The 17,638-nt window shown below is 31.2% G+C and overlaps 1 protein-coding gene and 9 non-coding genes across 11 annotated transcripts in view; 8 read left to right on the forward strand and 2 right to left on the reverse strand.

The window, feature by feature from the left end:
- The window catches only part of LOC142232929 (uncharacterized), a 48,662-nt gene that overhangs the window by 10,005 nt on the left and 21,019 nt on the right, over window positions 1-17,638 (reverse strand). The gene's annotated exons all lie outside the window — the stretch shown is intronic.
- Window positions 5,566-5,647, forward strand: TRNAS-AGA (transfer RNA serine (anticodon AGA)). The gene has a single exon. It is a non-coding gene; the product is annotated as a tRNA-Ser (tRNA).
- On the forward strand, window positions 6,657-6,738 carry TRNAS-AGA (transfer RNA serine (anticodon AGA)). Its single transcript has one exon. It is a non-coding gene; the product is annotated as a tRNA-Ser (tRNA).
- TRNAS-AGA (transfer RNA serine (anticodon AGA)) lies at window positions 7,140-7,221 on the forward strand. Its single transcript has one exon. It is a non-coding gene; the product is annotated as a tRNA-Ser (tRNA).
- TRNAS-AGA (transfer RNA serine (anticodon AGA)) lies at window positions 7,679-7,760 on the forward strand. The gene has a single exon. It is a non-coding gene; the product is annotated as a tRNA-Ser (tRNA).
- On the forward strand, window positions 8,082-8,163 carry TRNAS-AGA (transfer RNA serine (anticodon AGA)). The gene has a single exon. It is a non-coding gene; the product is annotated as a tRNA-Ser (tRNA).
- On the forward strand, window positions 8,502-8,583 carry TRNAS-AGA (transfer RNA serine (anticodon AGA)). The gene has a single exon. It is a non-coding gene; the product is annotated as a tRNA-Ser (tRNA).
- Window positions 8,922-9,003, forward strand: TRNAS-AGA (transfer RNA serine (anticodon AGA)). Its single transcript has one exon. It is a non-coding gene; the product is annotated as a tRNA-Ser (tRNA).
- TRNAS-AGA (transfer RNA serine (anticodon AGA)) lies at window positions 9,530-9,611 on the forward strand. Its single transcript has one exon. It is a non-coding gene; the product is annotated as a tRNA-Ser (tRNA).
- TRNAS-AGA (transfer RNA serine (anticodon AGA)) lies at window positions 11,805-11,886 on the reverse strand. The gene has a single exon. It is a non-coding gene; the product is annotated as a tRNA-Ser (tRNA).

The following is a 17,638-nucleotide window of genomic DNA, read 5'->3' on the forward strand; positions in this document are numbered from 1 at the left end:
TTTTTTTCACAAATTGTTTCTCTTACTCTTGTGATTTTCTTTTCCCATTTTATTCACATATCATTAAAATGTACTATAATTTTTCACAGTTCAATGGGCAATTGATATTTCCATAAAGAATGCTTAAATTTAAAAATTTAATTATTTATACATATACTAATTATATACTAATTATACTAATCCTTATAATCAAGAATCTTAAATCGAAATCATTCTTTATTGAATTTAAAGTGGATATTTAAGATTAATTGTATTTTAAAACAATTTAGACCAAGGTCAATTTTGGTTTATCATCGTTATTGGATGGGCTTATCTATTTCATCTACATTGTAATGCATTAAACATTTTATTTCCACAACACTGAATTTGTTAAAGGAACTTCTGGTCCATTTTTATAATGATAACTTCATTAGTGTTCATTGTCATTGCGCGTATGAGTGATAGTATATGAATAAACATCAAAACGTATGCGCCTCGACTAACTGAAATCTATGAGACAATTAAATAAAGTATACGCACGTAAGGACAATGATGTTGTTGGCTCCGTTCACATAGCCGCTAATTTTTGATAATAAATGAAGGGAGATCAAATTTGACATTTGAGAAATAGAGAGTTCCAAGTTTTTGCTGGAATTTGTCCCCCTGTAAAAACTTGCAAGAGGTGGCACATAATTATCATAATTATAATTATGACTAATTATCATTTTAGTCATAAAAAAAATCCTGTAATATATTTCACAATGTCAATTAGAAGTGTAGTGAAAAATATGAATGTGTTTATTGTTCTTATGGATTCCAATCGGAGTTTTCAACAGCAAGCATAAGGTTTGGAATTTTTGATGGGGACGACCCTACACCCTGGTATGTGGTATAAAAAGATCATTCGCTTGAAATATTTACAATGTAGTTGTATGCATTGATATCGAAAAAGCTTTTCGTGACATTAGATTCTTAGACCAGCTTCAAGTGATCGCCTCTATAAAGGGATCCAGGGACACGGTGATGACAGAAATATGCTACTTCGTCAGAAAGACAAATATATCACAATGTGTTAAATCAAGTTCTCTGGGCAAGATCAAACCCGGCTTTGAAAGACGGAAATCTAAACATAAAGTTTAAAATCAAAAAGAGTCTGATAGGATTTACAGATGCTGTGTAATAGGGAGAGGAGTGTAAGGTCCGAAATTGAATCAGAATTGCGGTTGTCACAGCTTGAAAAATTCTACGTAAAATGGTATTTTTTACTTTTTGGTAGATTAATGTAAGAGATAAAATTGGAAATAAAAGTTTGGAAACATTTTCTATGGAAATAACATTTTGGAAAAATTTTCTATAGAAATAAAATTTTGGAAAATTTTTCTATAGAAATAAAATTTTGACAAAATATTCTATAGAATTAAATTTTGAAAAAAAATTCTTTAGAAATAAAATTTTGACAAAATTTTCTATAGAAATTAAATTTTGACACAAATTTCTATAAAAATAAAATTTAGACAAATTTTTCTACAGAAATAAAATTTGATAAAAATTTTCTATAGAAATAAAATGTTGGCAAAATTTTCAATAGAAATAAAATGTTGGCAAAAGTTTCTATAGAAATAAAATTTTGACAAAAATTTCTATAAAAATAAAATTTTGACAAAATTTTCTATAGAAATCCAATTTTGGCAAAAATGTTGACAAACTTTTCTATAGAAATAAAAATTTGACAAAATTTTCTATAGAAATAAAATTTTGACAACATTTTCTATAGAAAAAAAATAACAACATTTTCTATAGAAATAAAATTTGTTATTTTTATTTTTGGACAAAATTTTCCATAGAAATAAAATTTTGAAGGAAAAAATTACTTTTACGAATGAATATAGTTATATTTGCTAAACAACAAAATAAATCGTTCTAAAATAGCTCTGAAGCAAAACTCTACGAAATTATGTTACGATTTCTTTAAAACCCTATTTTACTGTTTACATTTTAACGATTCACTTTGTTGTCTATTCATCGTCTATTCATTATTTAATTGTACAACAAAGAAAATGCAACCGCTAAAGAAACGGATCGTGATGGTGGTTATGGTGCGGGTAGGCCACACATAACGACAGTCGCCAATTATCAACAGACTAATGCCTACAACGGATGATAGAACACGTTTCCTGTCGTTTAATGATTATATCCTTGAATGTAGGAACTAATTGTATGAATGTTGTAAATTTGAACACACACACAACACACATACATAAATATGTACAATACACACGCAACACATCACGTTCACAGCATCGCTTATTGAAGACACAATGGACCAGCCTACTTTCTTATGGTTGTAAACCATAAATGTGTTTTACCGGTGAAAACATTCATTTAGCTTCAGTTCGAAGACAACGAAGACATTGATGCTGCCACTACTGATACTAGAGATGTTCAAGTAAACCTCTTTAGCCCACCAAACCCAAATTAACCTCCTAACATTACACTACCCAACTCAAGCAATGTCATACAACAACCCATCCACCCACCCACTTTTTCGAGACAAGTTAAGGTAACTGGGAGAGTGAAAATGTAGGTGCTGGTTGCTGGAAAGTGGTGGAGGTGGATATCATGTTTAAATGTGGTTAGTAATTTATTAATAGCAACCCTAACAAGCATAATGTCAATCACCAGAGAACTTATGACACTTCAATGGTCCTATGATGGCATTGTTTAGTGGCCGCCTGCCTATTCAATTAGAAACCTCACACCCAACAAATAGCAATATTACTACAGTTTAATAGGCACTGTAAGAGGCAGAGAGAGAAAGAGAGAGAGAGGGAGAGAGATAGTAAGAGTAATTGTCTATCTATTGAATGGTACACATCAATTAATGAGGGTGAATTTATATGAAATTATTAAGAATAGAAGTTTGTAGTGTGATAAACGATTGCATATAATTGAACATCTAGCAAACGCAGTGTCATTGGTTAAATCTCTTTGAAAATAACTAGAGAGATTATTTGTTATCCCATCCATTTCTAAGCTAAGTTTCTGCTTACATGTGCTCGTTTTTTTATATAAATTATCGTTTTTATATCGTTTTTTATATAAACTACTGCAATAAAAAGTAAAAAATATATAAAAATAAAGGTCGCATTTTCCACATTTTCCAAATTGGGAAAAGTAGAATTTTAAAGCCTGAATCAAATTTCATGCAGATTGCATAAAAAATTGAGAGATATATCCTAGAAACATAAATATACAGTTGTCTTTGGGTTAATTTTATGTTGTTGTTATTTATTTTATTTTATTATTGGCATATTTTTCTGATTTGAAGACAAGAGCCATAGTACTTATTATACCCTAAACCACATAGTGGTCACTTCTATTATTTCAATTTCTTAGAGAAATCAGAAACTCCTCTATACCATTTAGAGGAGAAACAATTTAAATTTGCTCTTGGTTTTATCCTCACCCTGGAACATTGAAATATAACTCACATTTAACTACGCAAACTGGACCATGAAGAACTAGAATTTTTCCATATGAGATTTGGCAGTAATGAGACAATTCCTCCACTACAATGTGTAGTCTTTAATGGGTAAAACTATTGACACGTATGACATAATCCATAGAAGAAGTATGTAAAATTATGTATTTGAAGCAGTGTGACTAACTCGTATGAATTTATATCAGCGTGATAATATGATAGCTTGATGTTGTTTCAAAGTAGAATATCTAGAAATTTTAAAATTGTTAAAGTTGTAAATTTTACGATAGAGTAAAGGAGCAATATTTACTTTATTAGTTCACTTTTTTGGTAATTGGTACTATATTATTGGGTCGCAACCACGGTTGCCACTCCATTCAAAAATATTCTACCAAAATTTGAAGAAAATTTTACCAAAAAAACTACCAAATCTACCAAATAAGAAATCTTATTTTGTAGTTTTTGATTTCTACAGAAAATTTTGTCAAAATATTATTCCTATAGAAAATTTTACCAACATTTTTTTTCTATAGAAAATTTAGTCAAAATTATATTTCTAAAGAAAATTTTGTCAAAATTGTATTTCTATAGAAAATTTTGCCAAACTCTTATTTCTATAGAAAATTTTGTCAAAATTTTATTTCTATAGAAAAATTTGTCAAAATTTTTTCTTCAGAAAATTTTGTCAAAATGTTATTCCTATAGAATATTTGTGAAGTACCTCTTAGGTGGAGAGGAATATTTTTCAAAATATACGAAAACATCAAGAATTCTACCAAACAGTAAAAAATCTACCATTTTTGGTACATTTCTACCAACGTTGACAGTTGCGAACTAGCCCGTGATTACTCCCCAGTTATATATCAAAAAGCGTGGTCTAAAAGTAAATAAACAACACCAATGAAATCAATCTAAAAATCAATAATCAAATATGAGAAATTTAAAATTTTCTTATGTTTTGTATAATATTTAAGATTATTTCCCAGTATAATAGGGGATAGATAGTGACACTCAAAAACGTTTTAAAACTTCCACATTACTTATCAGGGCTCTTCAACAGAGAAATCTTAAATGTTTTATCGAAAACAAATAAGCACCTTATGTTTCATTTTATATTTTTTTTTTTGTAATTTCACAATATTGCTCTTTTTGGCTATTTCCACTCAAAGAGTTGGCAGCACTGATGCCCCTGCGATTTAATGGTCTCATTGTTTTCCTTGATAACTAAAAATAACATTTTATTCTCTATCAACAAAGCAACATACTTGCCAAGATTGCTATACAGCATTGGATTATTGATGGAAAAAAGGGATGGCTGATGGGTCCTGCCTGTGCGCAAATGGGTGAGTGTGTGTGTGTGTGTCTGTATGTATGCAACTCCTGTGTTACGTTTATCCCATTGTCAATTTAAATTTTTAATGCCAGCAATGTCATTTCACATTATCGACATGTTCTCTCATCTCAAGCCCAATAAGGAGAAATCATCTCTATTCTTTTACTACTGTATCAGCACTTGTCCTTTCTTCGCATACGGATATGCACTAAACAGAACCACAATCTTATCTTTACGGATATTTGTATGGATGTGTGTGTGTATGAGAGCGTAAGTGTTTGTACAAATAGTGAAAGAAGATGTGGATAATAGTGCGGATGGAAAATTGTTGGTGCTGTGTGTACAAATGTATGTACACATATCATAATATATATACATACATATATCGTATGTATATCTATACAATACAATGTTTACTCATATATGGGTGACTACATTAGAAATTTTCGCATCCTATAATTTCAAATTTCAAGGTTATCAAACGATTTCTAAGACTGCAGAAGAGATGAGAATATGACTTTTTTCGTATGAAATAATGTTCAAAATTTTCAATTAACATTTTTAATGCTTTTAGTTTAACCTAAAATTCCCGAGTTTCTCTAAAGAAATGCAACCCCATCAATACCAATAATGAAACTCATGGTTTCGAACTGGTTTTATGGCGGTAACTCTGCTGTACATCTATATTGAGAGTTGTGATTTTGGGTAGGGTGATTTTTGGGTAGCACACATGCATATACAACAAAAGTAATCACTAAATGTTTGCCATGAAGCAGTCGTGGCCGAGCGGTTAAGGCGTCTGACTAGAAATCAGATTCCCTCTGGGAGCGTAGGTTCGAATCCTACCGACTGCGTACACATAATTTTATGTCATTTTGCACATTCATTCTCATAACTATGTATGTAAGCATTACTTATGTATCAAGTAAATATCGACTTTATAAGAATGAACAGGTAGCTCTCAATTTAGGGCACAAAATTAAGAACTGATTTCTTAAAAAAAATTGAGTACAATTTTATACTTTGTTTAAGCGGATCTATTTCTTAAATTTATGGAAAGTATATTTGTCTTATTTTTTAAACTAATTTCTTTCATTTCAAATAAAAGACATTTATAACTTTACAAGGATTTATTTCGAGGGTGTTGCATTTTGATTTAAGTTGTTTTGTTTTGTTTTTTTTTTTATGAAATTTCTGTTAGAATCTAGATTTTAAGCTGAAAAGTATTCGATTGTAATTGGTTCAATTTTTAATCGATTTTAATAAAACCTTGTCTTAAATATGGGTTCCTAACAACCCAGTAAAAAATGTTGTTCTAAAGGCACAACTCTAAAAGCACTTCCAAAAATGTCCTTCCGAAGATGTTCTTTATCCTAACTACACAGGAAGTTCTTTTAATTATTTTTTTTATTACTCGCAGGGGAAAAATGCTAAATCCATACAAGAAACATTGCGAATTTTGGCAAATCTTTGAGGTCAAACGTTTCACACCAACGTTAGAACGTATTAAAAATCATAAAAAATTATAAAAATTCTTTATTTGACAAAATATCACAAGCCCATGTAAAATCAATCGCTTCTGCGCCAATTTTGCACCACTTCCGGATCCAAAAAGAACATTTTCAATACTTTTTTTTTTTACTGGGAAGATCATAAGAAATTGAAGGAGTCGCAGTTTTGGCGAATGATCAATGAAATCCTCAAATCATTGAACCGAGCTCAATATTTTTAGCTTACATTGCTATGCTAAACTCTATTTTAACAAATTTTTACCCAAGGCCATTTGGTCCGTCCATAGTTACTCATTGTGTATATTTGGAAATTGTTTTGAAATAACGAAATATACCAGCATGCTGTTTACAAGCAGTCGTGGCCGAGCGGTTAAGGCGTCTGACTAGAAATCAGATTCCCTCTGGGAGCGTAGGTTCGAATCCTACCGACTGCGAAAAGAACCCTATTTTAAAGATATAATAATGTGACAATACAACAAAAGAAATATTCAATTGTTTAAAACATAAGGCAGGCTAATTAATTATTTGTGTGGGTCAAACTCAAGCAATCCATTATGTCGAAAAGATATTGCCGCCATCATATATGAACTTGTTCACATTATGAAAAAAATACTATATAACATTAAAATTATAAAACTATAAATATAGGCAGATAAGATATTACATAAGATAGTGGTGCGAAAAAATATAGATAAATAAACGAAAAAGACATGACAATGATATGACCTGACCGTATACAAAACTGACCTTATGCAAAATTAGTTTCTTCACTTTTTATGAATATATTATAAATTTTGGTTACTGTCCACATTACTGCAAATGGTATGAACCGCAAGCAGTCGTGGCCGAGCGGTTAAGGCGTCTGACTAGAAATCAGATTCCCTCTGGGAGCGTAGGTTCGAATCCTACCGACTGCGTTTTTTCGTTTATTTAATGGTTACGATTTTTTTTATCGTTTTTTAGCAATTAATTAATAATAAAGATTAGTTTTTTACTATTTTTATTTAGCTTTGAGCCATTGTTCTATAATTTATTTTTAATGTGGCTAGCTGAAATTTTTATATTATTTCCTGTGAAAATAATAAAATTCAAATTAAGAGGATACAATTTTCTATAAGAGAAAAAATTTAAAAATATGCACCGATGACTTGAACGAACGTCCTTATGGCGTTATAAAAATAAAGGACATTCTAGTGTTAGAATGCTATTTATGCCTTGATGGCCAAATTACGTTTGATGCATTCTTGGTTAAAGTTAAGTTAAATTATTTAAATTAATAAACTGAATTGTACTGAAAATTAAATATTTTTTTTAACTTTTCCTTTTTCTGAAGCAATGAAACGCATGATAAAATCAAGTCTACACGCTCTATAAGCAGTCGTGGCCGAGCGGTTAAGGCGTCTGACTAGAAATCAGATTCCCTCTGGGAGCGTAGGTTCGAATCCTACCGACTGCGAGAAAATGCGCTATTTTAAAAAGTGAATAAAAAGTAAAATTTAATGGACAAAATCAATTTGGTTTGGCCTGAAATTATTGAAATTTCGTAAATTGTACAAAAAAACTTAAAAAATACCATTAATCTGCTTACTTATGCCAAATAAGATAATGCATAACTTAATCTCGTAAAAAATGATAGTAAAACTGAAATAATAACAATGATCATCAAATAAATCAGTTCGGACAATGATATTTATATGTATAAATATTTACTTCTTTTGGCAAATATTTAATAAATTATGGATTCAGCTCAGGTTGATGCATATGGTTTGCATAAGAAGCAGTCGTGGCCGAGCGGTTAAGGCGTCTGACTAGAAATCAGATTCCCTCTGGGAGCGTAGGTTCGAATCCTACCGACTGCGAGAAAACTCATTATTTTAAAAAGTGAATAAAAAGTTAAATTTGATTAAAAAAAAAAAACAATTTAGTTGCTTGGTTGGAATTGCGACCTGAAATTATTGGAACTTCGCAAACTCTACAAAAAAAACTTAAAAAATGTCACTAATCAGCTTACTAAGGCCAATCTCGTAATCTCGTAAAAAATGATAGTAAAAATAAAATAATAACAATGATCATCAAATAAATCAGTTCGGACAATGATATTTATATGTATAAATATTTATTTATATTTCCTTATTTTGGTAAATATTTAATCAATTGTGGTTACAGCTCAGGTTGATGCATATGGCTTGCATAAGAAGCAGTCGTGGCCGAGCGGTTAAGGCGTCTGACTAGAAATCAGATTCCCTCTGGGAGCGTAGGTTCGAATCCTACCGACTGCGAAGAGATATATTTTCAATTTCTACTTCAACATTAAGAAAATGGAAAATTATTACTGATGAAAGTATATAGTAAATACCATCAATGAGTTTTATCTTTCAGAGTTGGCATCCACTGAAAGTAAAGGTAATGACCAGAGGCCATCCAATCGTTTGTGTTGTAAAAGCTATCAATGTTAGACATACAAAATGGGCATATAAAATAGAAATTAAAATTGCTTAAGTTTTTTTTTATAAATATAAATTTATTAAGATATTATTTATTATTTATATTATATAAAAAGAGATTTTATTTTCAAACTTTTTAATTTTTTTTTAATATTTCATGAACATCGTATGAAGCAGTCGTGGCCGAGCGGTTAAGGCGTCTGACTAGAAATCAGATTCCCTCTGGGAGCGTAGGTTCGAATCCTACCGACTGCGAAGATATATATTTTTTGATTAAAAATACGGTATCATTTTATTCATTAGAAATCTTTAATGAAAACGAGTTTAACTACATATGGTACACTGACTGAAAAAGTTTCGTTATATGGCAGCAGTAAGTCAACGAAACAAATTCGTTAATACAACGAAATTTTGTCGCAATGGAATTTTTCGTACTATTTTATTTATTTATTTATTTAACTTTATTAACAAATAATATGAAATTATTAGTTAATTAATGTTAGCTATAGCTACATAGGCCTTAAGCTTAGCATATAGTTAGGTACATAGTTGGTAACTTACTAAGTACTAATAACGAAACTTTTCCTTGTATTGTAATGAAAATGTTTCGCTATATCAATGAAAATTTTTCCTTGGCTCAATATTAATGAAATTTTCTTTGTGTTTGGTTTTAGTAGTTCACGTATTTTTTAGATTTTTGATGTTTAAGATTTGTAAATACAGAATATGAAGGTAATGACCGGAGCCCAACTGAGTTGGTTTCATTTTTTTTATTCATAAAGCAGTCGTGGCCGAGCGGTTAAGGCGTCTGACTAGAAATCAGATTCCCTCTGGGAGCGTAGGTTCGAATCCTACCGACTGCGAAAAGATTTTTTTTTATTTATTTTTAATAAATCAATCAAAATCGGATATAACCGACAATACAATGATATAGGTAAGGATGGCCAAAATATTTGGGATCTTTTAATTATGGTAATTTATAAATTCGTCACATGTCAAAGAATAAAGGTGTATTATTCTTCAAACCAATACATTACAAATAATTGGTATCCACTGAATTGAATAAGAGACTAGAGACTTATTTATATGGTATTTAAGAAAAAATAGTCAAGGCAAAATAAAAATTCCAAATATTTTTTTAAACTGTGCACTGGTGTCCACATATCTTTCTTTTTTATTGCTAAAAACAATTTAAGAAGATTTAGTGTTTTCCTGTATTCATGAAAGGAATCCTGGGGCATATTTCTTAGCCTTTGTGTTTAGAACCAAATTCATGGTGAGTGCTTGGCCACATGCGTCCCATGTCACTTTTAAGCCTACGGCCTCCATCTATTGTTATGTTCTCTCAATAGTGCAACTGCTACTTCAAATATAAAAATAAACAAGAAAATCTAAAAAAGAAACATTTTACCACCTAAAGGATTTCATTCCATACATTTAGACATTTTGCAGGACTTTTTGAATGAGAAACAAATAAACAAAAAATCTTAAATGTGCAAAATAGAAAACAATAGAAAGGAAAAATCACTAGACCCCCAATTCAATCTCTAAAGAATCGGCTGTGCTGGATGTGAGACAATCTACTGCTGCCATTCTTCTGGGAGGCCTTTTTGAAGGACAGCTGAAAGAGAACTTCCGAATAGATGCAGAGCAGCAACAAGAACTACAATATCTAGCTTACACATTGTTGCCTATGTTGTTGTAGTTATTATTATCCTCGTTGTCCTTTTTATGTTCTCAGGCAGACATGTTGGCAGACACGGACGTCGTCGACATCTTAAGTGAGCGTATGAATGCCATGCAATGAATATGCGGGCAAGTGGAAGTGCTCGACGCTTGTCTACCCAATCTGACAACTGGATACGTGAAATATTAAAAGCAGTGCCAAAAACAAACCAAAAAAAAAAAAAACGCCACAAACGAAAGCCCACAAAAGACAAAAAATGCCGACCATAAACAAAACGAAAATAATTTTCCGGGTAAGTAAAACAAAGATGAGGAAGGCAGATGCAGCAAGCAGTGCCTATAGCACCACCTAAAGAGTTCCTTTTATTGTTCATTTTTATGGCGGGCATTCCAAAGACTCAAAGGACATTAAATTCAAACAAATGGCTGTTGTCATTCGATGACGTTATTCAAATGGTATGAACAAATGATTGAAGACGATTTCAATCAAAATTCATTGCATGACTAAACAGGATATGGGAAAAATTAAAAATAAACGGGTCGCTTTTTTTTCTTCATACTTTGGGCTGGCTCTTTGTCAAAACATTTCAATTTTCGCGAAATGGAAATTTGGCAAACACCGCAGACAGTTCATTGGCGGTTAAAAATGAAAGGGAAAGCATAGATGAAAATGCGATAACGAGAGCTCTATCGTTTAAACTATTAACTTAGAGGTGGAATAAATTACACGAATTAAAAAAAAAAACAAGTTCATTTGGACATTTTATATTTTGAAACTTTTTATAAATATGTTATTTGGCAATACTATTAGCTCTATTCCAGTAGGTTAAATTATTCTTTATTTTGTATTTTGTATACAGGGAGATCGAAAGAGAATTTATAAGCCAAATATTAGCGAATAAAAGACAGAGAAAGAGAAAAATAAGAGATATTGATCGAATCACACTATTGTTTGGTGAAGATAAGTTGTTTGCTTTATTGCAGTTATTTAATTTTGGATTTTGTTTATTAGCAAGTCCCAAAATAAAATGTATCTGCGTCTTAATAAAATTTTATATAGATATTAATTTCATCTATCAAGAGAGCAGCAAACATCCAATGTCTTTCTTACTTTTATACAAAAAAATAATGGCACTAAGCTCTATCTTTTACAATAGATTTGGGTCCCAAGGAACTGCAGAAGATCCTTAATAATCTAAACAGCAATTTCAAGCCCTATGTTCCTATTCGTTCTGACGGCCATTGGTAGAACCACTCGGAATTTTCAAGAACATTTACATTCTCCATGGAATCTCAGAACCTTATTTATTTGTGTGTTCACACAATGGTGTAGACTATAAAAAAGCGATATGCGACTAGAGTCTCTTTCACGCAGTCGGTAGGATTCGAACCTACGCTCCCAGAGGGAATCTGATTTCTAGTCAGACGCCTTAACCGCTCGGCCACGACTGCTCCAGGTTTTCTACATGGGATAGTAACTGGACAAAAAATCCATTGAGATAAAAATAAAAACAAAAAAATCTATTTTTAAAGAGCGGTATTTCCGTATCCTTTCCAATAACAACAAAAACCTATAGCCACTACAGGGCATGTGTGGAGAATTTTGTGTTTATGGGGGGAGAGAGAGAGAGAGAGAGGAGAGCAACAAAAGATCTATTCATTAAAAATGCCATTAAAATACTTTTGAGAATTTTCTATTCGCGTATGTGTGGGTGTGTTGGGGGTCGTGTAAGTGGACTGACTACAAACGAGACGATAGCTAGTTAGCAGTGTCTATTCGGTTGTATGCTGCTTTGCATTACCAACCCATCGTCCCAGTTACAGCAACCACAAAGGCTAATTGTTGAGAGTTCATTAAAGATTTATTAAAATGTTGCTGTTGTTGCTGTTCATTCTATTGTTATTATTGTTACTTTTCTTGTTCTAGTTGTTGTGAAGTTATTTCCGCTTTAAGACAGATTAACATTAAACTGAATATTAACATCACACAAAAAAGGAAAGCAACAATATACGTTTTAATGGGTAATATTGGATTTACTGGCAATTGTCCTCAACATCCACACATACACACACACAAATACAAGCGTTCTTGTGGCTAATGTGTATGTTTTTTGATTTTCGATTAAAAAAAACAAAGCTTAATATTTTCCATTCCAAGCACGCAAAGTTCTATACGTAGTACTGGGAAATTGAGTACTTTTTTGTACTGAATTCCTATTTGTTCAACTAAACACACATGACAATGTTTTCAATGGACAATGTTCAGTGGATATTTTACAAACCAGAGTGGTCTTACTATGTGTACACAATGACAATGTAGATGGAGAAAATCTAAGCATTTCGATATTACTTTTAATTTAATTTTAATTTACATTATTCGATAGCCATTTTATGTTGTTTGGCCAACATTTTTATAAACTTTATAGTTTAATCGTATAATGTATATAAAGAACAAAATTGTATATATGTATAAAATGGCTCCAAAATAGCTACTATTATACCAGGGTTTACCTCACGGATCCCACCCATTAAAATTAAGTCTGAAAGTTCTTTCTGGACCTACTTTAGGTATGGCCCAAAAACTACCCTATCCATAGATTTGATTTTTGGAGCATCCTGGAAGAGCAAATTTCATAAGATTCGGCCCTAGCGCGTTTTTTCCGCCAAAGCCAAATGTGATGTTCGGCTGGAGTCGAAACCGAATATTTTTCTAAAATTTGTAATTGAAGAAAATTGGATAGTTCTACTTCAATATTATTATCGTTTATTAGAGATACTGGGACAATTCCATATGAAACAAATTATTAAAAAACCTTCGGCTTCGTTTAACCGGTCTCTTAAAACCGAAGGTCGATTCCTGGCCGATTATTGATTTTTGGCCGAAGCCGATTCTTCGATCGAGCTCTATCTTGACACTCATCTTTGAAATTTGCGTTTGTACGTAAATAGCTTCGTTAATAAATGAAATATAATAAAATTGCGATAAATGAGATCTTTGGATTTTTTTATTTTTATTTATTTATATATATTTTTCTGAGTCTAATAGAGGTGTGCACGTGATACGAAATTGTCGTGACTCACGCGCAAGTCGTGAGTCACGCTAATCGTAACGGCGTGAGTGTTCGTGAGCGTGATTAACCAAACAAATGTCGTGCGTGAGCGTGAGTCACGAAAATAATATCTTCGTAAGTGTGCGTGAGTAACGAATTTATGAAAAACACGCTCACAAAAATAATCCCGCTTACGAACATAAAATGCTTACGAGTTCAATTCATATATAATTTTAGTGACATCCTAAGTGTTAAAAGTTTTATAACGCTCTCAATTTTAATCATACTCATATTTTTAGTCAGGTTCTATAGGTAATTTACTCATAAAATTATTCGTGAGTCACGATATTTTTCGTGAGTCACGACATTTAAAAGATTTTCGTGCGTGAGTACAAATTTTCTTTTCGTGAGCGTGAGTCCTACCAAAAAATATCGTGCGTGAATAAGATTTCTCCCTCGTGAGTGTGCGTGAGCGTGAGTAAAATATTACTCAAATCAAAACACCTTGAAAACTAAACAAACCATTCAAATATTTGATCGTCAGTGCCAGATTTTCAAAACTCGGCCCTAATATCAATAAAAATATTGTAGTAAGTATAAAGATTTCTTGTCCTTAAAATACTAATGTGAGTTTTGCTATTTAAACCCGGGTTTTAATTTCGATGATCTTTTAAAGCTTGATTGTACTGCTAACACTTATTCACAAGTAGGAGACCTTATTTTTATTTTAATGATGTTTTTGCCCATAATTTGTACAAAAAGTCGAGTTTACTTTTATTAAGATTTGTATTAAGATTGTCTAGTAAGAAGTACGCTGAACTTAAATTTAAGAGTGAAAGTCTTAAATGTAATCATGGTGTAATTCTCCGCTTCTCTGGCTTGAAATCGACACCAAAATCTTTAGTGTAAAGACCGATCAAATTGTTTTTAGTGTGGCTTTGATAGAATTTACAACAAACTGAATAGAAAAAATTTTTTAAATATATTTTTTATAACTTTTGCATGTAGAGATGACAAACAATAAACGGTATTGTTTTCTTCTCTTTGGGTGAATCGCCCGCATAAACTATCTCTTAATTGCCCTACTTCAAACAACTTTTTTATAACAATAGAAAACTTACTTTGTTGGCAATTTCAGTTTAGATCATTACATTATTCTTATATGTACATATCTCCTTGCTATTGCTGTTAAATCTCTCATTTGTATTTATGAGAAACAACCTCCTTTAATATTCATTGCCATATAACAAATAACAAACGTTCCCCATCCACATTTGAGATAAAATAAAAACCCTTCTTCGGCAAAAATTAACTGTCATTTTAGGTAGATAATTTTGCCTTAAAATATTTAGTTTTAATTATATTTACTAACCCACACAATAATGGCAGGATGATAATCATGTAAATCTCGACACCTTGCAAGGAAATTTACACAACACAAAAATCTCATATATTCTCGTAATAAGGTGCGGCACATACAAGCAAATTAATTATTCAGGGGCTTGGATAGCCAGCCCATCATAAAGATGACAATTGGAAGAAGGAGTACAAGGGAGTCTGTAGTAGAGACCTTTTTTGTTGTACAGTGGAGAAGCCACAAATATTGTGATTTCAAAGTTTGCGTAGTCGTTCTAGAGATGGAAAAGTGAGCGACATTCAATTCACGTCGACATCGATCTGCGGTCTGAAGATAAATTTATCCTATATATCCCTTTTTGGAATCCAAAAGGACCTTCTGCAGTATGAAAATTCAGAATCGACATCTCTATATCAGTGAGATATTGAGTAGCCAGTTTAAGCGAGTGAGATTTTCATCCTAAAAAATTAATTGGATCAGTAAATTTCCTGATTAAATACAAACATATTTTTTTTCTGTGTCCTCTCACACACAATGAATTTTAACCTATTTTTTGAGTCACGAAATTTTCATGTCACAGACAACCTCTCCTAACTCTTTTTGTCACACACTCACGAAAAACTGTCTCATCAGCTAAATATTCGAAGGGTAAAACTTGTCAGCGGATCGGGACGTGTGGTCCTAAAAGGACGAAGGCTGGTAAATAAAATTACCGAAATATTGCCAAATATGAGAGGGTCATCTTGGTGTTATTAAACAAATTTGGGCTAATTAAAATCTGTTTGTTTGAAGTTGGGTTCTGTAAAAAAATATTAGCCTGTAGTTTTAAATTCTGCTAAACAGATATATGTGGACCCACAGAGGGTGGAGTGCAGGAGTTTTTTTGCATTTTGTAGTGTTTGCAAACACATTCAATTATGTGCAAAATCTCTCTACCCCGTCATCTCCTTGCAACTGTAAGTCGTCCATTTATTCTGATATGGACAAAGGTCATGACGATGACGATGGCAGCTGTCAGTTGGTGTAAATTGTCACTTGCGGCAAAAATGAGCCAGCCAAATGGCATTCAGCCCAAAAATGTTCACTGAAACACATGCTCCCTAAGACCATGTCTATGGGACCACCAGACAAACACGTTAAACATGGCCAACTGCATATTAATTTTAAAGGTCTTCCTCTATTGTTATTTTTTTTCCAATAATTTGGTCAGATCCTTTTGAATTTAATGCAATGCAAAGCCATGGTGTTGCAGTGAGCACAGTGGGCTAGAATCGAAATCCATAAGCCAAATATTAATAAGCCCTGTTGGCAAAGATTTTTGAATTGGAATCAAGGTTGCCACTCGAGCCAAAATTAATATACCAAAATTTGAAGAAAATTTTACCACAAAACTACCCTTATACTATTTGTCAAAATTTTATTTCTATAGAATTTTTGTCAAAATTTTAATTTCTATAGAAAAATTAGTCAAAATTTTATTTCTATAGAATTTTTTTTCTATAGAAAATTTTGTCAAAATTTTATTTCCATAGAAAAGTCAAAATTTTATTTCTATATAAAATTCTGCCAAAATTTTATTTTTATAAAAAAATTTTTCAACATTTTATTTCTATAAAAATTTTGTCAAAATTTTCTTTCCATAGAAAATTTTGTCAACATTTTATTTCTACAGAAAAGGTTGTCAAAATTTTATTCCTCTAAAAAATGTTGTCAAAATTTTATTTCTATCGAAAATTTTCTCAAAATTTTCCTTCTATAGAAAATTTTCTCAAAATTTTCTTTCTATAGAAAAATTTGTCGAACTTTTTATTTCTATAGAAAATTTTGCCAAATTTTAATTTCTATATAGAAAATGTTGTCAAAATTTTATTTCTATAGAAAATTTGGTCCAAATTTTATTTCTAACGAAAATTTGGCAAAATTTTATTTCTATGGAACATTTTGTCAAAATTTTATTTTTATGGAAAATTTTGCAAAATTTTAATTCTGTATTTGACAAAACTTTATTTTTGTAGAAAATTTTGTCACAATTTTATTTTTATAGAAAATTTGGGAAAATTTTAATTCTATAGAAAAAAATTTTGTAAAAATTTTATTTCTATAGAAAATTTTGTAAAAATTTTATTTCAATAGACAATTTTGTAAAAATTTTATTTCAATAGAAAATTTTGTCAAAATTTTATTTCTATAGAAAATTTTGTAAATGTTTTTCCTATAGAAAATTTGTGAAATACCTCTTAGTTGGAGAGGAATATTTTGCAAAGTCTACCAAAACATCAAGAATTCTACCAATGTACGAAACAGTAAAAAGTCTACCATTTTGGTAGAATTCTACCAATAGTGGCAACCGTGATTAGAATGCCACTTTGTAAAGGCTAAGCCTGATATGATGATGTGTTACCTACACTCAAAAAAAGTTTACTTGGATCCAAAGATTTTGACCTTTCTTTAAGGATTTTGGTATTGATTCCGAGCCAAAGATGCGGCTTCTTTAAAATACATTTTTTACGGACCTCCCTGGCTTTAAATCTAGGATCGATAAAATTGAAATTGGATACAGATCTCATTCATCGAATTTTTATTCTCTGTTTGCGATATATTAATAAAGGTATTCATGTACAAACAAATTTCAGTTTCAAAATCCAAATTATTCCAAGTACTTCAAAGTACAAACGGTTTTCTTAATGCTAAAAAAAACTTAAAATAAGTCTTAGCCTATATTTGAAGCATTTTTATCTTACATTTAAAAATTCAATATGTCAGATGAGTTAAAGACGATTTCTTTAAATTAAAAATG

Source organism: Haematobia irritans, chromosome 4, assembly GCF_050003625.1.
Source record: "Haematobia irritans isolate KBUSLIRL chromosome 4, ASM5000362v1, whole genome shotgun sequence".
In the NCBI taxonomy this organism is placed as follows: Eukaryota; Metazoa; Arthropoda; class Insecta; order Diptera; family Muscidae; genus Haematobia; species Haematobia irritans.